Source organism: Astatotilapia calliptera, chromosome 10 (genome assembly GCF_964374335.1).
Source record: "Astatotilapia calliptera chromosome 10, fAstCal68.1, whole genome shotgun sequence".
Taxonomy (NCBI): domain Eukaryota; kingdom Metazoa; phylum Chordata; class Actinopteri; order Cichliformes; family Cichlidae; genus Astatotilapia; species Astatotilapia calliptera.
Genome location: NC_137431.1, coordinates 15,603,787 through 15,628,591, shown reverse-complemented (window position 1 = coordinate 15,628,591; position 24,805 = coordinate 15,603,787). Strand labels below are relative to the sequence as shown.

The following is a 24,805-nucleotide window of genomic DNA, read 5'->3' as shown; positions in this document are numbered from 1 at the left end:
TGGTAGTAAAAGTCAACCTGATACCCTGGGGAAGGACAGAGAAGTGGTCAGAGAGGCTACAGGTTCAGCAATTACTGCCTGAACGTGAACAGATTTCACACACACACACACACACACACACACACACACACACACACACACACACACACACACACACACACACACACACACACACACACACACACACACACACACACACACACACACACACACACACTCAGGCTTGCTAGGGATAGGACTGAACTGTTTTTCTTGACTCCACAGCTGACACCAAACAGGAGGGATCATAGTGATACTCAGTATTATGGCAGCGAACACAGCGGTGAGCTTAAAGCAATTTTTTTGAATCTGGATAAACCAAATAAGCAGGTGAAAGAGCAAAACAGGAGTTCGACTGCGAAGTTACCAAAAGGAAAATGCTTAAGAATAACCTGCAAGAGATTGCAAAAAAGTGAGCCTGATATTCTGTTGCATGGTATGTTTCATTTAATCATACATGGAGTCTGTGTTTGCTTGTCACTGAGGCATTTAGACGGAGCTCAAGGTCTTCTTGTCTTCAAGTATGCCTCTGTTGCAGTGATTGGTTTCTTTTTCACGCTTCAGTGAACTGCAAATGTTTCTGAAATTATTCCTCTTATCTAGAATTTATCCGAGCAGGTTCTTGGGTTACAATGACAATGAGTCCTGCATTTGCACCTAATGTACCACATGGTTATTTTTCTCCAGCTGTTTAGCTCTCTCTTTTCATCCATCATTTTTTTCTATTAGACGACCAGTGGAGGTTGAATATTCAGCCATTCTCCAAATGGAGCCTGCTAGACTATGAAAACAATTCCAATAGGCCTATAGAAGCAAATGTAAGGAAAACTGCACTCAATATGCATGCCCAATCTACTTGTGGCATGGGTCTGTGCACCTAGTGAAAGCACTCTGGCAAATATTGACTTCCTACTACACCTCTGTAATCCTCTGAGTGATGCTGGAAGCAAAATTAGGCATAAATTCGGATATTAATTACCAAAGTGAATTGCAAATATCTCATTAAGTATTTATGTTGATGTAAGATTCCATTCTAGAAATAGTCTCTATTAGGGTGATGGGGGTTATTTGGAGTTACTCTGAAGTACTGTGCAAAAGTCTTGAGCCACCCCTCATTTCTTTATATTGTGCCTGGAAAAGGACAGCTATCTCTTTAAACGAAATAAATAGAAATATAACAGAAAAGGCAAAAACAAAGTTTCTACAATGCTAGTAAGGTTGACCGCCTTTATAAGGCAAGTTCCCTCATTTATTAGTCTTCAGGAATAATTCTCCGGGCTTCTTGAAAGATATTCAAAGCTCTTGTTTGGATGTAGCCTGCCTTTTTGTTCTGTTCTCTGTCGAGATGATCTGCTTCAATAACGCTGAGTTCTGGGCTCTGGCGAGGCCATGCCATGCCTGATAGTGTTCCACTATGGGTTGTTTTTTTATACCCAGGTATGATTTCACTGCACACTGCCAATGTTATGCTAAAAAATAAAGCTGTTGCCAGTCAGCTTTCCAGATGGTAATGCATTATGGATCATAATCTGATAATACTTTTATATGCTCATAATTCCATCAATTTTGACAAAAATTCCAGCACCAGTGGCTGAAAATGTAGCCATCATCTATGACAGAGCCCCCGCACTGTTACAGGCTATAAATACACATTGTTGAACATTCTCTCCTGATGACAATTTGAACTAAAACATTCAAATTTGGATTCATCACCAAATAAAACCTGTTCAGGTTTGGCATACTCCAGTCTTTTCTCCCTGTTTCCCTTCCTTAAGAATGGCTTCTTGACAGCCACCCTTCCACTGAGACCATTTCTGATGAGGCTTTAGGGAACAGCAGATGGATCAACTGAAGGGCCAGATGCATCTTTAAGGTCTTTGCTGGATATTTTCCCTATTTCTTAAGGACATGACTTTTAGATATTGCACCATTGCAGACGGTTTTTGAGGCCTTTCACTTCATCTTTTATCCTCCAACTGTCCATTTTTCCATTTTTCTTGCATTTGTTAAAAACACACTGCACTCAATGATGAGATATGCCAGGTTTTGGCTAACAGCTCTTTGGGAATCACCTTGTTGGTGCAAAAATACTGTTTCATGCTTGTCAAACTGTGTTATCGTTCCATACAACTACGTTTCTATACAACTAAAGAAAAAGGAACAAATGATGTGTGTTTGTGACAGGCTGCTAGAAACAAATTGTAAAGATACAATTTAAAGTTGGTTCTTCGGGTGTCTGTTATGTGTGGACACAACACTGATTCATCACATTGAGTAAGCTGTCTGTTTTTTGCTTGAATGATAAAAAATTGTGAAAATAAAAGTGGTCAGGTGCAAGAACTGGAATGAAAATGAATAAAGTTAAAAAAAGCAGCAAACACCCAAAGAAAAGCACTGATATTTAGAACTACTGCTCAAGACCACTTTAAAACATTGCAAAAAAAAAAAAGTATTTCTCATTGCTATTAAATTATGAATAAATGAGTAATGAAACAAGACTTTTGCACAGTGCTGTACCTTCTTTGTTACAGCACAGTCAAACCTGCTGATATTTACAGTAAGTGCAAAGGAAGATTTATCCCAGCTTTTTCAAAGAATGCTCTAATCTAAGAAAGCATATTGAAATTTGTGGCATGCACCAGACTGTGGAGGCAAATGCTAAACGATATAAGATTATTTAATGCTGCTAAAAACCCTTCCACATAATTCTGTCTGTTCTGTGCCTATTAAGTTCATGGTCTTAAGTTTGGCTGTCATGCACAGCAGCATTTCTTCTGAGTGAAGAAACTACACGAAAACCTGAGCAGTGAGCGCAGAATTACTCTAAATTACAGACGGAAACAATGACACCAGTAATGATACACACTTTTAATTAACCAATTTTGAAGTAAAATCTAATCTGGCCTGGTGTGAAACAAAGACGAGTTTGACCTACATACACTAGGAATTTTTCTTTGATCTAGTTTGGATTGAAGATTGAAGCTCTCCTTTTAAAATACATTGTCATTAATTGCGTTTTGGTTTTTTTTTCCTTTTTTTGCTTGTTGCCATTTTAGCATAGGTTTTCATAAATGGAAGAGCTGTAGACAAAAAAAATTGTTTTGCTTTGTTTGTTGTCTCATAATGAATCATTAATGTATCTGTCTAGTTGCATGTTTTAGTAATTACAGAGTGTAACAGCGAATTGATTCCTTCAAATAACCGTGAGACACAGATGGATGCCTCTTTTCAGACGTTTGTTCCTCTATGGGGAGACAAAAAAAAAAGGAGTGCTGGTATTTATCAGGAATAGTCTGTAGTTGAGTAACTCAGACATCAAGGGACCGTCTTGTTCCGCACACTGAGATAGTACTGCTGCATACAGCAGCAGACAAAGAGAGTGAGCAGCCATGTTTTTTTAAAGCTCAACAAAAAGTCCACAGCGTGTCAGCACTTTTGCTTCCAAAATAAAAATGGACAATTTTCTAACAGACTTGAAAAAAATCTGAGCTTGCGGGGTTTTTAAATATATCTAAAAAAAAACTATTTCCATCCATCTTTCAAGGCAAAAATATGATCTTTATCTTATGAATATACATTTTAAGGAATAAAAAAAGATACTACTACACAGTCAAATCTCTCCTAAGCCAGTGGTTCTCTCGCAGTAGATAAAATTCAGCACAGAGACAGACGGTAGACACGCAAATAAACAGACACGACTGCTTTTAAAAGCACAAGCACAAAGATAACATCAGGGTGAGGCTGTTTGATGCCATAAATGTGATCTGAATCATCAACTATCTCATTAGCAGGTCACACTTTGTGTGCCTCAAAGGATGTGCTCAACATGACTTCCCTTCATACTGCACTCTTCTTCACCTTCTTGCTTCTCCTACACCACCATATGCAGCCCTTATATCAAGTCACATGACTAACAGTAGTTTGAAGACTAGTTTTTCCACAGTGAAACGAGCGAGAACGCACATAGGAGACCAGCTAAGTCAAAGACAGATTTTACTTCACAGATATGCATCAGTAAGATGATTAATTCATTACTCGATAGACAGAAGAGAAAAAAACACCCAATCGATAACATTTATTTCATTCAAGTCTGTCCCATGTGATATTAAGCAGAGTATCTTCAAATAACATTCACAAAAGTGTACACATTCATGTAAATTTATGAGGATAAACCATCAACACTCATGAATAATTATAAATCTTTCTTGATGTATAAGCTCAAGGAGGTTCTGGTCATTTGCAAAAAAAGGGGAAAATTCTGCTGCACTGAAATTCAAGTTTATTAATAGTATATGAATGCAAATATAAGCGAGGGGTAGGCAGCAGGGGGTTGTCACTCAGGCACTCATATTGCCTGGGGACCTACAGCAGTTACAAGGACAGCACCCGCCCTCCACCCTACAGCACCCAGGACGAAGCCACAGAAGGTTGCTCAGCTGTGTGGGATCACTCAAACAAGCTGCTACCTCAGTCTGGCCCAGATGAAGCTTTTTTTTTCCTTTTATTTTTACTGTGTTTACTAGGCGCCTATATAAAAGTGGCCTCAGTGAGTTGTTGCTGGGTTTTGGGTTGGAATGAATTCTTCCTGTGTTTGCATGCCAACGACTCCTCAGTGAATCCCCACCAGCCTCAAAGAGAAGGTTTTCTTAATTAAGACTTGCATTATGAGATATTCAACCCCTCATTTCTGTTTTTCTTTGGTTTCTTTCAGTGTCTTTCACAATGAAGAAGATCTATCTTCAATTTTGAAAGATCCTGCTTTACCCTCCCTTATAAGCTTAACAAATTTGCCACATCGACTTTTCTCATTCCAAGCCAGGAAATGCTATAATTGAGGCTATGTCATGATACACTCCAACAATTTCCAGAAATAAAGCCAAAAATGTGACCTTTTAAAGTCATTTTGATGACACATGTAATGGATGCTGTTACTCTGCAGAAAATTTTGTTGAGCTGTTTTCCTTGTACGATACTAAAAGTAGGATCTAAATCCAGGAACGCTCCACCCGTTGAAGTTGTAGCTGTTTCTATATGTTGTCACTTTCTGTGGTCCCTGAATTTTGATCACTTTACCGGGCACAACATACAATCTGCAGGCATACATGACAACCACTGCAATAAACCACATGTGCAAGGGCATTACATATGCTAATGTAGACTGTGTTTTTGAATTTTTAAGCTGAAAAGCAGATTCAGTATTGTTGAATGTAAAAACACAGCAATGCAAAAATCCACATCAGAAAAGATCCTCTCAACTAGAGGGGTCGGAAGGTAGATGGAGAGAAAGTGAAGACATAATGGGACCAAGTTTAGCTGCAACCTCATAAACAGAAATGGAGGTCTGCTAGGAATCAAAAGAGTAAAAAAGACTAAGTTCATACTAAAATCACTCATAACCAGAGCCTTCACAGATTTGATGCGGTGCTCAAAAGCAGAAAAAATATACAATATATAGTCTCACATTACATAATCTACCTAATTTCATCAATTACACATTTATTAAAAAGGACTGAAATGAAGCTGAGACAACACAAAGGAGGGAAAAAAGGAATAGCTGAATGCTACTGACAGCAGGCTCACCTGCTCACAATGACAAAGCTAACATAACATGGTAATCTGCAATGCTGCCTACATTCATCACCTTAGCCTGGAGACCTAGTAGTTTAAATTAAACCCAAAGTATTGTTGAGGCTGATAAAACTGCAAATTAAAAAAAAAAAGTACTGAACACACAAACGAGCTAGAAGTAAAATGCAATGAAAGTCACGGTAAATCACAAAAAACTGCAAATGTAAAGCGCAGGCTGGGGGCTAAAAAAGTGAGTACAAATCATCCTCTGGAGACCAAGAATGTGCAATGTAAATGCTCTAACCGTTACCCATCCAAGAATGTTGACCCATATTCAGTTTCTTAAATGTATATTTAGAATGTTTCATTAAAGCCACTTCATTTTACTTAATGCCACGACTTTTACTGAAGCTCTTTAGATAAAAGCAGAGTGAATGTCTCACGAATTTCAGCCCTTGTTATGTGGCCGCGTTTCACTCGACTCATCCTTGAATTTATGGTTAACAGTGGCTCCATTACCTTCCAAAGGTCAAGTTAAATTACTTTGCAATATTTGCAACCAGTGCAGGTTATTTGTGAGGTGAGCGAGTGAGTAATTTGACAAGGGTGTTTATTTTCTTCTCTTGTTTTTTTCTGCTACACCTACTGGGTAGGTGTACTTTAGAGAAGTCCGCAGCTTTTAACAATAAAAATCAAACTCTCTTTAATATATTTCCGTGATCGTTTTCCACTTTGTTTGAAGCATAGATCAAATACTAAATGTTACTGAAAGTGATTTTTTTATGGTTGAAAGACATGAGCGTGACAATACTAAAGCGCAATTTCCTGGACTTTGAATAGCAATAAACTGTGGCAGCTTTGGACATTATGCACTGAATGCCTTTTATGTTGTTTGTCTGACATGTGGTTTCGATTTAAGGACATTTAAAAGCTTTTTGTTAACCACTTCCACCCCCCTCAGTTAGTGGATAGTATCAATTATTTGTATTTTTTCCTTTCAATGGAAGGTTTTCTTTTATCAGAGAGCAATACTTCCGGTGTCCCCCCCTACTTCCAGTCTTTATGCAAACTATAATAGCTGCTGATGACTGTGGCTTCATATTTCCTACTCACATAAAAGTGACATTACTTTTTCCATCAATAAAATAAAAGCTAATAAGCAGATCTACACATGCATTTGATGGTCAAATGCTCAAGGGGTTCTCATTTTCCATTTATTAAATGCAACAGTGTGTAAACACTCCCAGCTTCTAATTTGGTGTCATCCAATTATCATCCCCAGAGATACCGTTTTCCTCCCAGCAGTGTGCATGAGACACTTAGGTGAGTCTCTTTCTCTTCACACGCGTTACCTTTTTGTCACTCGGCTTTTGTTTTAAGCCACTGTTTGCTCACTTAACACAGTTCCTCCTGTTTGTAACCCAAACGTAATGCAGAGATGATTATTTGGTAAATTGGTAAATGGAACATCCTGGTGTTCTTTCATGCATTTTGTGGGTATCTGTGTTGCTGTTCCAGGCTCTCAGCGCTCCTAGTGGCATCCATATTTTTCCACACTGCATGACAGTGTCCCGACTTCAAATGTATGTCATGTTGCAAACAACACGTTCTCTTCTTCTCCCAGCTTTATGAATCTTACATTTCATCCCTTCTACTTTTTCCTCAGTACTTTTTTTTTTGGAGGCAGCTTCCTTGGAATGAGTCAATCTTTTATGATGGGCATGCACTCATCTATAGTGGCTTGTGTAACATGAAACTTTAATTACTCATACATGACATCTAGGCCTACTTTTTTTATGATGAGGACACATCATCTACTTTGGCAGGTGGGCTAAGGGAGAGAATCGAGGTATTTCATCAGCAATGAGGGACTGCTTATTTTTATTTTATGTGTTAACAAAAAGTGTCAGGTTTGCAGTGTACGTTTTTGCAGTTGGCTATTGACGGTGATGAATTTAAAAAAAAATGCAAGAACTGATGCTGCACTGGTGAGATGGACGCCGTTTAGTTGCTGATTCTGCACCTGCTAAATAAAAGATGAGCTGATAAACAACATGGTTCATATTGAACGTCAGTATTAGACTTATCAGGTGCTTCTCCTATCTAATAACCTCATTTTAGATGGTATTTTATAGCAGCGTGCTTGCTCGTGTTAACATTTAGAGAAAGGGTCATTGGCTGTCTTGTTATATCAAAACTAATATGAGAAAAGTGACACAATTCTCAAATCTATTTTTTGAGTGTACACTGCAGACTACACACTATAGTAGATTTAGAACAATTTACCATTTTAAAATCTTTCATTTTTATGGGTGTTTTTCTTTAAATCTTGAAATGCACTGAATTTTACAATTTACGATAAAATTCTGACAAATGAGCTGGGGATAAAATGACCGGGACATTTCCCATTATTTAAATGGATTTCTTTTTCAGTGTAGATAATCAGCAGCAACAGGCTAACTTCACTTAGTGCAAAGCCTGGAGCAGTAGTTTTATGGAGCCTAGACAGTAGCTGACAGCAAAATAATTTTCTACAGTTTGGTTTCATACCGACTAAGTGCAACATGTCTTTTAGGGGAGCTTTACAGAGAGGTGCTGGAAGGAATATTTTGTTACCTCTGAAAAGAGCCAGGGTAGCCATTTTCCACCTGTTTCCGCACTATGTGGTAAGATAAGTTAGCTGGCTGCTGGCAGGAGTTTCATATTTACTGTAAAGACATGAGAGTGCTATCAATCTTCTCATCTCACTCTCAGCAAGAAAGCAAATAGGCAAAGCATTTCCAAAAGCACGGAATTCTTTTTTTAATGCAGCTGCATTTGGACTTTGGTATGCATTCTGTTAAATGAAAAACGTTTTAAAGAAAAAAAAAATGCTTGTAGTCCTCAAACAGACACATCGTCAAATATGTCTTTCTGAATTTTCTACCAGCCTAAGGTATCACATTTGTGCCTTTTCAAGCTAGAAGCGTTTGCTATTGAGATTTTATGTGTGCTTTGCTTTTCTTGTATTTGTGGAATGCTTTTTTAGCTCAGCTGCAAGCTTGAGCGGTACAATCACCGCCCTCATCAACATCTGCATCCGCACGACCGTCACCCTTGCCATTAGGCATATACTCCTCATCATCAACAAGGCCGTCATTATCCTCATCTTCATCAACCACTTGATCCTCTTCTTGACCGTTAACTCATATCTCTGCGTCAGCTGTTATCCCCCTGATTTATATGTTGCATAATTCAAAGAGATGTATAAACGTTCCAGTATTTTCAGTGCTAAAAACGAGATGTTTGTGGCTGCGCCGGTTGCTTTTATCAGACATGAAAGCAACCTTTTGAAAATATTGATTTTAATTGTAAATATTCCACAGAAACAATCAAGCCACTTTCGTAGCATTTACGGTCGTAGTCATGCTGTTGCTTTGCCCTTATTTTTCTTCACAATCTGCCAATTTGTCTTGCTGGGAAAGCTCTTAGAGACACAGGCCTGAAGAGAAAAAACTGTGTTTTTACTGCACCTTTAGATTTAAGTGTGATAAATATGAGCAGATATGGGCCTTTGGCTTGAACAACACTCAGGCAGAACAACCAATTTAAGGTATCTATCTACCTGCTGCAACACTATGTAGGCCATACATACTGGGTGCGTGTCAGCCAAGCATTAGTTTCCCCTTGTCTCAGTAGAACAGGGCCTGTAACAGATGACATTTTCACAAACCAGCAAGCCAGGTAATTAGGTAACTAACTACGTAACACTAGCTACAAGCATAAACATGGTACTCTTCACAGTACCCTCATTAAGCAAATGTAAATGTACTGTAGGCGTAGTAGGGATAAAATCCATGCACATCTGCTTGCTACACTGCTGTAACTGTAATGCCATTTGAAATGCTTTCCTCTGAGATGCAATTTGCTTGGGTTCCCACAGCAAAAAAAATGTGATTTAAATGACAAGACGGCAGGCATCTTCCAGCTTATTCGCTTACATGCAGCAAATGAGCCTGCATCACTGTCTCTGTCCAACCAAGCGGGATCAGAGCAACACCTTCATCGCACACTTAGGTGGAGGTTGGGTCGTGGCTATGAGAAGCTCAGCTCAGGCAAGACTCACTAACATCATTAGACAGATTTTTGTCCTGACATATCTTCTGTCAACATTCAGTTCTTCTACTTATATTTCAGTTTTCAGGGGAAAAAAAGAAATTACATACAAGATTGTTTCAGAAGAGAACCATTTGTCTGAAGCTTTATTTTATAAAAAAGATTCCAATTTTCTGCTCGCCACCCACTCCACTCAGTTTGAGCATACAATGACATGACTGATGTGTGTGGACGAGCAAAGAATGGCGTAGAGCGCCATTTAGTCAGACGCTGTCAATCTCACACAGGTAAGCTACAGTACAAATGAGTGGGAAAATCTTTCAGTTTATTCTGATGGATGTTTTTGATATTCCTGTGATAGTTTAATCTTTCACTGTTCAGGCATTTTAGAAAAATGGCTCATGTCTGAATGGTTGTTGAGAGCAAATTCAGCCCCATGTTAAAATAATGTGAGGGTGTGCATTAGTGAGGATGTGTTTGGATATCTGTGAACTATATAATTTATTTTACCCCATTTTACTAGAGATACACCAATCCACCAGCTAGGGACCAGAATCAGATGACTGGCTGGCCAGTCAACTTCGTGTATGTCACCTTTAATGCATGTGCAACACGAATGCAGACAAATAGTTGCAGCACACTCATAGCCCACATGCTAACATGTTACTGGCTAGAAAGCGCCCAACTGTGAGTTAAGGCACATGGGGGACCATCATGAAAAACTCCTTTACCTAATTGCACACTTAAATAACACTCACCAAGCTGAAATGGACATTTTAAAGATACTAAAAAAGCTAGCTAGGTCTGAGCTAGCTAGCTAGAGTTACCACATGCCACTAGGCTTGGTATGAGCAAAGGATCAACCCTGTTATAAGGAAAGATGATAGGAAAAGATAAGTGTTGATGTTCTGGGGAAGTTATAAACATATTGGAAAATAATACGAGTAACTGATGCTTGTTTTGTTATCTTATAAAAATCTATTGCAACTGCTTTTGTTTTATGGGGGAAAATGTTTCAGGTAAAGATGGGTGTACAGCAATTAATGACTTGTACCTCTTACCAGTAGCAGAGCACTTAATTTTCAGTCAGAGCAGTATGGGGGAAACTGTTTTATCATTTGTTTTATTAACAAAAAATATTGAATAATGAAAAAATATGATTTTGCTTGGTTTTGCTGGTAGCTATAGTACTCAGAAAGAAATCGGCAGTGCCAAAAATCTGCAGGTCCCACTTAAAAACAATTGACATCAACCAAGACAATTGCAGTTAATGCATCTCTACATTTCACTCTTCTGAATAGTACTAGCTGTTCACACAATCACAAGGTAAGTTGTAGCCTACTAATACTAATACTATACAAGCACTGATAATAAAGGGCAGCACCATGAATTTGTATATAAAGTTAATTAAATGATTGCCTTGTTGATTAACATTTTCACATGCAAAAAAATCAAATCCAATCAAAATACTGAAAGCGTTCCATCGGTTTTCACCAGTGTGCTGTAGCTCATACAGGGCTAACAAAGGATAACATCTCATTGGGAGATACCAGAGGTTTCTAAAAAGCTGAACTTTAATTCAATCTGCACAAAAATACACTGATCCAAAAGCAGTGAAGATAAAATACACTGTCAGTGAGCTAACAGATACAGTGCCGATATCAAAGATCATTGAAGTCCTTACTGTGCAACTTTATGAATTCCCCCATCTTTCAGAGTGCCTCTTCAAGACTCTGGATATGCAAATACTCTTAAACACAACCCTCATGAAAGCAACCCCAGAGATCTTTATTATAAATGACGGACCTTCCCTCTCAACTCTCAAGGAAGAATTAATTTGCCGTTGAGATTCGGTCCTCTAGTAGAGCACTGTGTAGCAATGTAGGTTCTGTAACTTAGCTCCTCATAAAGACGCTTCCTAAAATATATGCACAAAAAATTTAATGAGACAGCAAAGGCCCTCCTGTGCTTCAGTGACATTACCAGGAGCCATCATTCAGCACTGTACTTGCTTGTGGAGCTCACCCATTTATACAGCATACTACTAATGATGAAAATGTTTGCCCTTGAAATCTCAGTTAATAAGCAGCTATGCTATGACATCCATGATTAGATCATCCAGTGCTGTCACATCTCATCCTGAGAATGATGCCACCAGACAAAATGGAGAGTGGGAGCAAGAAAAGATCCTATTCACTGATTCTTTCCTTCACACACAAGACACACAAGACACAGACACACACACACACACTCCTCTCTCCTCTTCACCAGCAATGCAACAGAACAACCTGGGTTAATCTTGGGTAACAGCTTCTTGGCCAGGATCAGAAAGCTCCACTAAAACCCAATGAATGTTGACACTGATACAGCATGGAGCCTCCTCATACAGGTAGGACGCAAGAGACAAACTCCTTTATAGAAGCAGCCGCTTCAGGCAAGGATAAGATTGATTTTGCAATGCAGCATTAGATGAGATTTCCGATGCATACTATAACAAATTAGCATGAATCTGTTCCCCATGAGAGACGCCCGAAGACACAGATTGAATTGAAATAAATGACTGTCCCAGTGTTTACCACACCATCCCCGACGCTGCAGTCCGCTGGTCATCTGAGTGTGACAGGCCTGGTTCAGGCACAGCAGAGATCAGCGTGATGGATGGACAGTCAGGCAGCTGATCAATTGCCTCCACATAAATCTGTCATCCACCTTAATGTGAGATGATAAGGAAGGAGAAACGAAAGCTTGCAAGACTTTGCTCTTTTAACCCCAAGTGTTACAATGCAATTTACTATGGCTGGCCAGGTTTCCTGCTCTTATTTTTCCCCATACATAAGCTTCCTTTCATCGTGAGTGCTCACATTCCTTCTAAGCCAGAGTCCTGTGGATATTAGCTTGAAAAGATTAATGCCTTTGCTGGTGAGAGTAATGTCTGGTATGAAAGAGAAAGATTCATTGAGCAATCTGAAACTAAGACAGTATAAGACCTCCGTAGCCCCGTCAGACATCTCTGGCAACAGATCTGATGCAAGTTCAATCAAAACATTTCAGTTTGCCTTACTGTAGCATCCCCCACTGACCCAAACCCCCCACCCACCCCCTTTTTTTCAGTTCCAACATTATGGGCTGACTCACTGATGAAGATAATGTGTATTACTGTACCAGACTGACAGTCAGCCAAGGTGAATGTCTGACCTTCCACATGTCATCACTGTTTTAGTGGAAGAAACAGGCTTCTGCGCACACTTATTTAAAGATGGCACTGATGTACTGTAAAAGAAGCTAACCCAGTGCTCTCATGAATAATGCATTGGATCCAGTCTGTTGTTGGACCTTTGATTTATTTTTTTCTTTGACATTCATTACTAAAGCATTTAGGAATGCAAAACCAGATATGAGGCTCGCCAAAGTAAAAGATCACACAAGTTTAGAATATATCAATATGCAGAAATGTGATGATATTCTAGGAATTACTGGCTCTTTTTAATAAATAAAGATCCACAGTTTGGGGACACTGAACTGTAAATATTTCAGAATTAGGAAAACAGAGACACCTCTAATAATATTACGGTGTGCCTGCTAAGTTGCCAAACAATGGGTTAGATAGAAAATGCAGATTTGAAATGATACAGTAACTGGAGCACAGAGAGTAGTTTCTGTTCTTTGCTCCAGATTTCAGCAGGATCTTGTTGCATTGCTGTTTTCTGAGCACCGTAACTGCATAATGTACTGACAGGGTGATATTGTGTTTTATATCTCAAAGGGCACTGATTATGCTGCCTGGGCACATTTTGGGTAACAGTGCAGTTCCCTTTTCTCATGTTGTCACACGGTAGCAACGATGGACGAGCTGAAATAAATTTGCAATGTATTGCAACACTCCTGAACATGCAGAAGACACCTGAATGGAGCAGAATAACAATCCTGCTTTCTTCACCTACTGGCTCATGTATCCTAAGTTTAACAGTAAATGCTTATTATAAATATCACCTTTAGGGTTTTTTTTTATATGCACTCCAAGAACTCATTATTCTTTATGCTATTTTCATTTGGAATTACTACGGTGCCATGCAAAGTTAAACTGTGAGATTATGAACACTTACTTCGCTTCTGTTTTCCTCTGCTATTACTGCAATACAATAGCCTCTTAATCAAGGCCAGAGGCTGATTGGAGACTGTGGTGTCAACCTTAGGAGCCCATTAATTACAAAAAAAAGTTGTGTGCACCATAGAGTGGTGGTGGAGGGAATGGGGGTGGGGGTGGGGGGTAGGGGGGAGTACTGTTGTACAGGAACATCGTCTTTTATGCAGCAGAAAATGTACCAATACTCCTGAAACAAAGTGTCAAAATGTGCCGCTAGTTCCAGAGACTGTCTAGACTTCATAACTGATAACATCACAAGTTTGAGGTTTCCTCATTCTTCTCCCCGAGCTGTTATTCCACCCCCCCAAAACAGCACATAAGCATTTTACATTTCGTTATTTGTTGCACAGCCAAAAAAAAAAAAAAAAAAACTAATTTCAGTCTCACAGCGTTTCATTAATGAGAACTAACGGAAAGAAATACCTAGCAAATGTCATTCCTTCTTCATAATGGCTGCACCGTCGTGCTAAAATATGATCTGGTGCAATTTTTTTGTCATGCACATATTTAATGAATTACAGCTGAGCTTTTCAGAAAACATTTCTGTCACGGCGCCTCCCAGTATGACAGGCCCTGGTGTACCAACCTTTGCTGATTCCTGAGTAGCATTCTGCTTACAGAAAATTACAGACCACCTTCCGCTCCATTCCACCTACTGTACCACCTGCGGTGAAAATAACGGGCAATTTCACTGTCAATTATTTCACAGATATATAACAAGACCAATCAAGCTTTCTAAATCAGTTGCCGCCACATATGAAGATTATTATTTTACTTTTCAAAATTTCAGTGTCCATATCTGGACTAATACTGTCTTACAGCCTTACAGCTACCCTTTAAAACAAGTGGCACAATGACCCAGATTGCAACTTAACCAACAGCGCTGTTGGTTTCCCAACTCTGACTATAGGACTGCTGGCTGTATGACTTGTATTGTGCGTAGGATTTCAGTTGTTTAAGTATTTTGTTTCAGTCATTTGAGCAAAGTTCATTAAATATAATGTGCAAATAATGAAATAACCCCAACTCCCCAAAGGTGTAGCGAGACAAAGATCTCAACTGTGACCTTTTTTTGTCTTCACCATCCAGGGACATAATCCCTGTTTGGCTGCGCAGCTGGCATGCAACTGAGTCACGCGTCAGCCCTGATTAGAAGCAGCAGTGGTCCGCGGGCCCCGTTCCTCTGCCAGAGCCAGAAGTGGAAAAGGCCAGGGCCACCACTTTCAGTCTGTGGATGTGACCTTGATGGGGTATGATAGAGAGGAAGCGACACGATTCGCAATGCCGCACAATATCTGTAAACTTCCACTTCCCCAGTATGCACGCTGAAGCTATTGAGCTGTGACACACGCACACACACCATGTCAACTCTGCCCTGTTGTTATTTCAAGCAGTCTCCTCCTTCACGTCACCCAGTCATCCATCTCTCTTTGCATATTGGCTGGTGCTTTAGGCACGACATCTTAATTCTAAATTTCCTTTTCATACTTAGCAGGCACCATGCTAATGTAAAAAATTCAAATAAGTGCAGCTTTAACAGATAATGGCTCAAATACATTCCAGCATTAAGCTTAATGTGAAGTAATGTGGATGCAGCTTAATACTATTAACAGCTATAAAATAATTTCTGATATTATTTTCAATTGAATTAATACTGGTTGTATTATGTGGGTAACAGCAGCTGTGACGTCAATTAAAAAAAAAACAACAAAAAAAAACTAACTCTCTGTCCAAACCCTTAAGTCTCACTGGAAGCAGCAATGGAGACAGATGTCTTGTGAGCCAGATTATAGCAACAAGAGTTGGGAAAAGATGACACCGAAGGCATAAAAAATACTAAATGATGAGCAAAATATTGCCAGTGGCATACTCTGTGTCAAAACAGAGCTGATAACTTATAAAAATAAACACAGGAAATTTGCTGCAAGCTGCACATACAAAAGATGAAAAAGGGAAATTAAAATAGAAAACAAAAAGGCAAGACTGTGACACACCCTGCTGTTGCAATGCTGCCTGGAAATATTATCATAAAAAAATACCCAACACACACACACTATATACACAAAAAGTCATGCTCTGCATTGCATAAGTCCATTGTTCAGGTTTGGAGCATTGCAAGCCTTGGTTGTTGTCAACACAGCTCTCATTTAAGAAAACCAAGTGCCTTACTAAAGAATAACATAGCATTTAAATGAGTCTGTCAGCCAAAGCAGCAGGGATTTAAGAGTGTTGATGAGAAAATGTGCAATCTGAGATGCAACACTTGTGCGCTGTCCACAACAGAGGTGCTAAAAGATTGCATGCAACGATAGTCAAGCACAGGTGGTTACTTACTTTAAGTGAAAAGCATTTTTCATGCAGCTACCTGAGTTGTAAATACCTAGATTTTAGAGAACCAAGTAACAAAATGGATTGGATTACAGGTGGAGTAGAATTTGCAAAGCAAATTGGTTTCCAGGGTGAAGGGAGGGCAGCAGCACTCCTGTGAAATGTGCAGCAGCAGCGTAGCTCAGAATCTTGGGCACCTCCCCTCTTTTTTTTTTGATAAATTAATCTAATTACTGGGGCTAATATCCAGCTGTGACCTAGACTCGTTACCATTTTAAGCGACAGCACTGAAGACACTCAAAAAGAAAGAAAAAAAAGAAAGATGATGTAATTAAACTGAATTACAAGACTAAGAATCTGAACTACACCAATTTACGCAATCCAGTGAACAATAGCAGATGATTAACTAGTGTCTGTTTCTGTTCATTCACATTCATCCAAGTAATAGATGCAGCGTGGTATGTTAGTGGTGATGATTTGCTGTCAATTGTGTAAAGGGGAGGAAAAAATAAATACATTTTTGAAAACAAGCTCCAAATTGAACCACAGCACCTCATCAGCGGCCAACGCTTCTTAATTGGTGCTACATAACCTGCTGCGTGGAAGCTGCAGATTCCTGTGGGAGCATAAATAGGCCTAGTGGGCTACAGGTTTGAGCAACTACTCTCATCACACAAATATATATATCAAAAACATATCAATAATCATAATTTCCAGTGCACAACTTTCTCAGGTTTTAAAGATAATATTAAAGTGAAGCTGCTGAGGATGCAAAGGATGTGACAACTGTTTTACTCCACTGTTCCCTCCCTCTCTCTCTCTCCCTCTCTGTGTCTGCCTGTCTCTCCTTCTCCTATCTTTAAACTGGCCAGTCCTCTGGCACAGAACATGAAATCCCTCTCAATAATAAATAGGCTACCTCGAGCATTTCGGAGACAAGGGCCCTGCGTGCTGCATGACTCAAAGACCACCTTAACTTCACTTTTTTATATAAAAAATTAATACCTAGCCATCCCGGCATGTGGCATCTGACGAAATGAAACAATGGCTTGTGCGTGTGTGTGTGCGTGTGTGTGTGTGTTGTGCAGCCTGTATTCAAAGGAAAAGCCCCCGCTGTATGTGCTGTAGCCTAACCACAGGGCATGTCTGCCGGCACGCAATTAAGCGACCTCAACCGCAACCGTGTTGAATTTGGAAACCATACCTCTCCTCCACCCTCCCTCAACTGACTGTAAACACGGATACAAAAAAGCAAAGCGTTAGAGAGAGGGGGGAAAAGGCGGCTTGGTTTTTAAATGTGATTATCTCTCGTTGCTTTAAGTGAAATCTCCAAAAGAAACCTCAGGAGAAGTGTCCATAATTGGTGAGCAGCAGCAGCAGCCTATCGCCCCCCCCCCCCCCCCACAAGAATTGAAATGCAAACAATTCTGGACCACTGACATTGAAAAACAAAATAAAAATAATAAAAATAAAAACACACAGACACTGATACAGCGCGGCTTATCTTGTAGCTTTCTACTGCAGCACGCTTTAAAGCCAATTATCGCCGTCCATAAGGTCGTTTCTGTGTAGGAGGTGTGCGGTGTCATTTAGCCTACCTGTGCATCATCCAGCGATCCGACACATGGATACAGGGAGGGTTTGATTATTCCAGCCAGGCAAAAGACAGGGAGAGAGAAGAGAGGATGAGGAAGAGGAGGAGGGGGGAAAGGGGGAAAAAAAATCCTAAATTGAGCAGAGATGAATGCGGCAGATGAATAAGCGACCTCTGTCTTCAGAAAGGATATTCTTATCTTCAAATGTTGCTGTGTCGATGGAGGCAGGCGGGCAGGGAAGCCCAGAGCTTCTCTGTACAAACAAAGATGCTTTCTCTCCTCCGCCGCACCGAGGGCAGCAGCAGCAGCGGCAGCAGAGCCGTCATTCCCCCGACACTTGATGGTAATAGTTTGGTAGGTAGCTTATATGGGTTGAGGGCGCGGTCAGCTGCTGTTGACCAATCCCGCTTCCCATCAAACTATAACAGCAGCGTTGCCATGGAGGATTAAACGGCGTTTAACCACAGAAATGTAACCTGCAATATTTAAGCAGGTAAACTGGAATTTCCATCACGAGTATCATATTAAGTGGGATATCTCAACATAGGAGTGCCATCCTATTTTTAAGGAGGCGGTTCAAATGTTCAACCAGATCCTGCCTTAGGTCTCTTCGTGTTGCCAGAGTGTCCTTGAGCAAGACAGATGATCGGATTGTGGTCACCCCCCCCCCCCCACATCACCACTAAAACTAGTCCCCTTGCTCCATTCTAGGGTCCACAGCTCCATGTGTGCCTTAATGAGCAGCTTACTCATCCAGTTGCCATCTTTGTTTGACATCATGTAACAAAACACACCGTGGTGTCATTCCTACATTAGCAGCCTCCCTCCACGTTCACCTCCCCCCCCACCAACTATTTAAAGCACGAAAACTTCCATGGCTCTGAGGGAAAGTTTTTTGTTTTTGTTTTTTTATAAAAAAGACTGTCCAAAGTTAACAGTGACACCAGTGTGCAGGCTGGGGTGTAATATTTCAAGCTGCTATCATCCCTGTAAGTGAGCGAGTATGGATGTGAGCTTTATTTACACTGTAATTCTTAGTTCTGCTCAAATCACATTAAATTAATGGCAGGAAAGAGAAGAAAAAGCGGGAAAAGTAAAAAAAAACAAAACAATAGTTTTAACTTTTGAAGTTGATTTTTGTGTAAAATGATATGAAAAAGGTAGTAGAGTACATTTAATGCACAAAAGCAAGTCAGCTTGCTTTATATAAGGAACACAGACACACAGACACACACAAGCAGACAACAGAGATAAACTGCAAAGACTTCACACAGGGTTATATAAGTCTTCTGGTGGAGAAAATCAAAATTTAACCTCATTATGTTGGAGTGAGCTGTACATTTTCTGGATGATACTTCAAGCTCCTTTGTTTAATCATGCTGCTTTTCCATGCTGGAATTGGATTCAGAGAAACTGAGGACATTTGGATTTGTGCAGAAAGAAAAAAGTGAGGTCACGTATCAGTTTTCTATAACTGCTGATTCTGTATTCACTATCCTACATCAGGTCTATGCAGCATGCTGTGAAGTGTAGAATATTTGACTTATTGGTGATGGTTGACTCACCCATTTAAAACTCTAAAAGCCTGTTAAGGTGAGCCGGTATGGGACTAAGCCTTCCTTGTGAGACAGATAAAATCAAAGCAATCTTGAGTCTGAGGATGACAAATGAATAATGAATGTGCTGAAATGTTTTTACCTGTGAAACAATTCAGTCCAACTGAGTAAAAACGGGGTTGAATATTTTTACGGTCACATTTGCTGCTAAAATCAACAATATAGCAACGTTCATGATTTAACACAGAGGGAAATTCAGCAATGCATACATACATATATATAGCCATGTTATGTCCTTATTATTCACTAGCTTGTACACCTTTAGCAGCAAGAACTTTGAGAACTTGAGATAATGGTTTTTGTATGAGTTTATCAGTCTCTCACATCATTGTGGAGGGATTTTGGCCCACTTTTCTTTACAGCATTGCTTTATTGCATTGAGGTTTGCAGGGTTTTCTTTATGAACAGCTCTCCCGAGGACCAGAGCACGTTAGTCGGGTAGAGGTCTGGACTTTGACTCGGCCATTTCGACACCTTGATTCTTTTCTTTTTCAGACATTCTGTTGTAGATTTGCAGCCGTGGGATCGATTGCACAGATGGATACTGTGGTATACGAAAGAGTTCATGGTCAACTTAATGACATCAAGCTGCCCATGGTCCTGTGTCTGCAAAACAAGTCTAAATCACATTTTTTCATAAGTCTTGTGGTTTCTTCAGATGCAACTTTGCAAACCTAAGTCATGCTAATGCTGCCATGTTTGTTTCAGAGAGAAGACGTTTTCTCCTGGCAGCACTTCCAAGCAAGTCATATTTGGTTGGTTTTTTTTGCAGTTTCTCTGAACATTATTCAGTCTAACCTTGAGGTTAATTTGCTGGGCGGCCCAATCCTGGGAAGATTGGCAACTGTCTTGAATGTTTTCCATGTGTGAAAAATCTTTTTTTCATACTGTAGATTGAAGAATTTAAAGTTGTTTGGAAATTCTCTTATAACCCTTCCTAGAATTCTGGACAGCAACAACTAATTCCCTTCTTGGCATCGTGTTAACAAACACCTGAATACTCCAGACCAAAAATCTGCCTCAATATATATATATATATATATATATATATATATATATATATATATATATATATATATATATATATATATATATATATATATATATATATATATATATATATCCCCAAAAAACTAATGGAAATGTTAATGAAAGTAGTATGGAATTCAACAAATGCAACTAAATCTGAATTGAAAGTGTGTCCACTTGTCACCACAACTCATCTGCCTGCCAGTCACATAGTAAAGATGGTGCACTGCAGTCCAAACAATGTCCTCATCAGACGTCTAATTATTTCAAACCCGTATTTAAAAGGCAAAGTTCACTTGCTTTTTGGAGGTGAAATGTCTGCAGATCACTGGCTGATTTTGCATGTACATGGCACAGCAGCTGACAAAAACATCCCCTTCTTGTCATCGTCTTATCTTACCTTTAACATCTCTCCTCAGCTTTTTGGACCCTGGATATGCCTCCCCCCCTCTTTCTTTGAGCACTGCAGGGACTTTTCTTGGCAGTTATAATATATGCTTTGAGTTGCTACTTTGAGTTTAATGGCAAGGCTGAAGACATGTTGCTTCTACAGCAGGATATATAGAAGGTCTTATTTTCTTTATTACACTAAATCTTATTTCTGTGTTATCATTACGCTTTTATCCCCCCTTCCCCTGTTTTTGGGATATAATCAGCATCTGACCAATAGAAACCTTTATTGTGAATGTCTGTGGTATTTTAGTCTGCACAACACCTTACCAGACAGCAGTGTATATTTTAGTGACCAGTCAACGGCAATTATTGATTTTTGTTCTGGTCTAAGGCAGAGTGAAGCTCTGCGGCCTCGATGAGGAAATGGAGGTGCGCATCTCTTGTGCAAAGAGCAACAACTGCAATAAAATATTGAACAACTTTCATAGGAGAAAGTCCTGAGGGTTTAAGAAAAGTATGCATATTACTGAACTTACTTTATGGGATTCAGCTGCAAAAGTTTATTTATTTATTTACATGTATTTTATTTGAAGAATGTTCATTCACCAGTGCAAAACATTCCTGTGGCTTGTGCCGTCCTTGTGATAGAGTCTGGAGCAGTTCAAATAAGCAGTAAATACTCAAAACAAGCCAGACACTCTACCATCATAAAAAGTGTGGGGCAAGTACAGTTAACAAGGATTCCTAGCAGGTAGTAAAGTAGCCAACCAATTAAAAGCTGCAGAGTATCTTAACTGCTTTGCAATAGTGCGTAATAGTCATTATGGATTAGAAGACATACTAATACATAATGAGCCATTATGCTGAATTAGTGCAGCAGGTCAAATTTGAAGTAATACCAATGTATAGCAGTATTCCTATTATCATAATGTTTGAACAACAGTATTATTACCAACTCGGCTCATTGCTTTGGAATTGTTATGGGATAATATGACACAGCAGATACAAAGACAGGAAATCAATAGGCCTTTTCACAGAGGACATTTTGACATGTCACAGTTGGAAAATTACAGGTGTGAATGATATAATTAATGATGGTTGAATTCTGTTTGGCAGCTTCATTTTCAGGGTCCTGGTGTGCTGGCACTTTGACTCACTGTTCAAGGCTTTATCAATTTATCAAAATCTGGACTTCCATGCCAAGAACAAAAACAGCTTATTTTATTTTATTTATTTATTTTTAGGTATTGAACAAGTAAAAAAAAAATTGTTATTAGATATAATATTATTTAGAATTATGAATTCCTAATGTTGCTGAAATATTTTGGGGGAATTTGTACAATTAACTTCTGCATAACAATGTGTGATTGTTGTCAAAACCAACAAAGACAACGACAGTTCTAAAAAAAAGATTTGAGAGGAAAAACTATACTCTAGAAATGGCGGAGACCATACTTATGTCAGTAACAATGCCCAAGATCAAGTTGACTGATTAACTGATTATATGGTGTCAAAACTGTAACTACAAGCTTCTACGTTCTTTCAGGCTGATAGCTATGCCAGCAAGTGTACCAAGTGGGTCACAGTGGGACACACTAGGCTGCTATGCTAGTTAACCAGCATTAAATGTCAAAGTAAATTCAATTGAATTACATTTTATTTATATAATGCCAATCACAACAGCAAGGTGCTTTATATTGCAAGGTAAAGACCCTACAATGATAGAGAGATAACCACAACAATCAAACGACCTTTTAGCAAGCACTTGGTGACAGTGGGAAGGAAAACGCAGAATCAGGCTCAGTGAGGGGCAGCCATCTGAGGGCAAAAGAAATAATAACAGGAATAACAAAATAAATAATGACAATTCAAGTGGAAGTTACATTAATTAATCGTCTCTCCCAAAATTTAAGGCTAGGCTGTGGCTCAGGTGGTGGAGTGGGTTGTATGCTATTTGCAAGGTTGGTGGGTCGATCCCTAATTCCTTGAGCTGAAGTATCCTCAGGCAAAAAGTTGCCCTTTATGCTCCTTTTTGATCAACAAACTGATACTGCATCCCCGATGTGTGCGTGTGGGTGAATGAATGTTGTAAAGCACTTAGGAATGAATAAAAGTGCGTGACTGGGTGAATGAGACTTGTAGTAGGAAGTCCTTTAAGTGCTCAACTGAGTAGAAAAGTGCTATATAAGTACCCGCGTGTTTACCATCTTCTTTCTTTTTTGCACTCCCAACTCTTCTTTATTTCCACTGAGTGGCTTTTGTTGTTGTTATTAGGTGTGTTTAAACAGAATCATGCACGCCACTTGCAAAGAGAGCGAGTGGAGTAAGATGGAGCCCCTTTAGGGAAATCAGGTCTTACGTGATATCATTCCACACTTTGCACATTGCAGCTTCAGTAGTTTAAAGTTTGTCAGCCCTTGGGGGCACCCCACTGGCCTGGGACCCCCAAGCAGTTGTCTGCCTTGCCTGGTGGCAAGCAACACTTCTGATTATTCTACATGATCAAACATTCGCTCAGTTTGAGAAAGGGTGGAGCTTTACCGAAATATACGTGACCAGGGTGCCAAGTGGAGTTCCTGCCAGGTGACTGAAGGCGCTGTCTGTCAGGTAGCGTGTACATGCTCGCACATTCCCGGTAAAGAAGTTCAAAGAGATAAGGATTAATAACAAAACGTCTGGGTGTGAATCATGAGTGGGATTTTTCTAAAATCAACTTAATAAATTTTGATGCCGTTTGATAGCTTCATGAAACTCGATGAGGAAACTGAACCAGTCCTTCATTCATCAGTCAGCACTTTTCTATGTGTTGTGTCGAATATATATTTAATGGGCTGATATTGCTCACTCCTCATAACAGGTGCAGTTGCTGGTACTGCCAGGTCCCCTCTGCACTCACACTCACTCCACTGTGACATTTCCGGATTTACCACCAGATGACACTATTCCTTCCTTTCCGTCCCGGCGTCATGTTGACAAGTTCACGGATAAACAAGGATGGGGAGCGGGAGAGAAGAAAAAAAAAAGCATTTCACCTGAGTAAAACACTCAGCAACTTAATGTCCCCTATGAACCCGTTCTCTTGTGATTCATTGCCAGCAGTGCAAATCAGATGATTGGTGTTCCATTTTAACGGTGCACAACAGATATGCTCAGTGTGTATGCAATTAAACGTCTTTTCAGCCATCTGAGATAAAACTGCATTTCACACACGCACACATGCACACACACAAGCCCAAGTACTTATCTTGTCTGGCACTATTAGAAATCATTGCAGGAAGACTGGAGATAAACTATGTATGAAAATTAATTGAGCAAGTTCAGATTTTACAGTTTAGCAGAACATATTTGAAACTACGTAACTTAATTAAAGTTAATGCATTATAATAACAAAACACCAAGGCCTTCTAGGGATTGCTGGTTTGCAGTCTTGTGTGTGAAAAGCAATGTGCGCCAAGCAGTAGGTGTTGTCCTTAATTTTCGGTGAGATGTAAACAAAGATGCTCACTCTCACCAGGAAAAGAAGAGGAAACAGACTCAGTTCAACAGTCTGGATGTCAGTCTGTGAATGGAGCAAGAGCGTGAATAACGGAGAACTGCAGCCACATCAACATCAGGTTTTAAATTTAAACTTTTCAGGTGTTTGACTGCTGATTTGGGTGGCGGGAGTGTTGAATGCAGACAAGTGCAAAAACCATTCAAACAAACCCCAGAAAAAAGTAAACATTTTAACTGGAACATTGCAATGCCCCCTGCTACCCATTAATCATTCATTTTCTCATATCTGTGCGCTGAACTAATGCAGTCTCTGGTGAACTCGCCCATGCAAATCTTTAATACGAGATTCTGATAAATCTCGTATTAAAGGTTTGTGAAAATGAAATTTTTTTTTATTTTGCTTAAAAGGGGAGGAAGTCAGGCAAATATAGGAATATAAGAAAAATGAAAGGGGGAAAAAAAGGCATCTGTGTAAAATCTCGAATGTAAAAAGTTCCAGAGAA

The 24,805-nt window shown here is 39.5% G+C and overlaps 1 protein-coding gene across 7 annotated transcripts in view; it reads right to left on the bottom strand.

Moving 5' to 3' along the window:
• Window positions 1-18,175, bottom strand: part of LOC113031125 (neurexin-2-like) — a 127,899-nt gene extending 109,724 nt beyond the window's left edge. For 4 of the 7 annotated variants that reach the window (XM_026183025.2, XM_080307083.1, XM_080307082.1 and 1 more), the window contains exon 1: window positions 17,773-18,171. The gene's annotated coding sequence lies outside the window, so the exon portion shown is untranslated. Of the gene's footprint in view, window positions 1-17,772 lie in introns of all 7 variants that reach the window. The other 3 variants (XM_080307085.1, XM_080307086.1, XM_080307087.1) reach the window with 1 other exon arrangement.
• Between the last annotated feature and the right edge of the window lie 6,630 nt (window positions 18,176-24,805).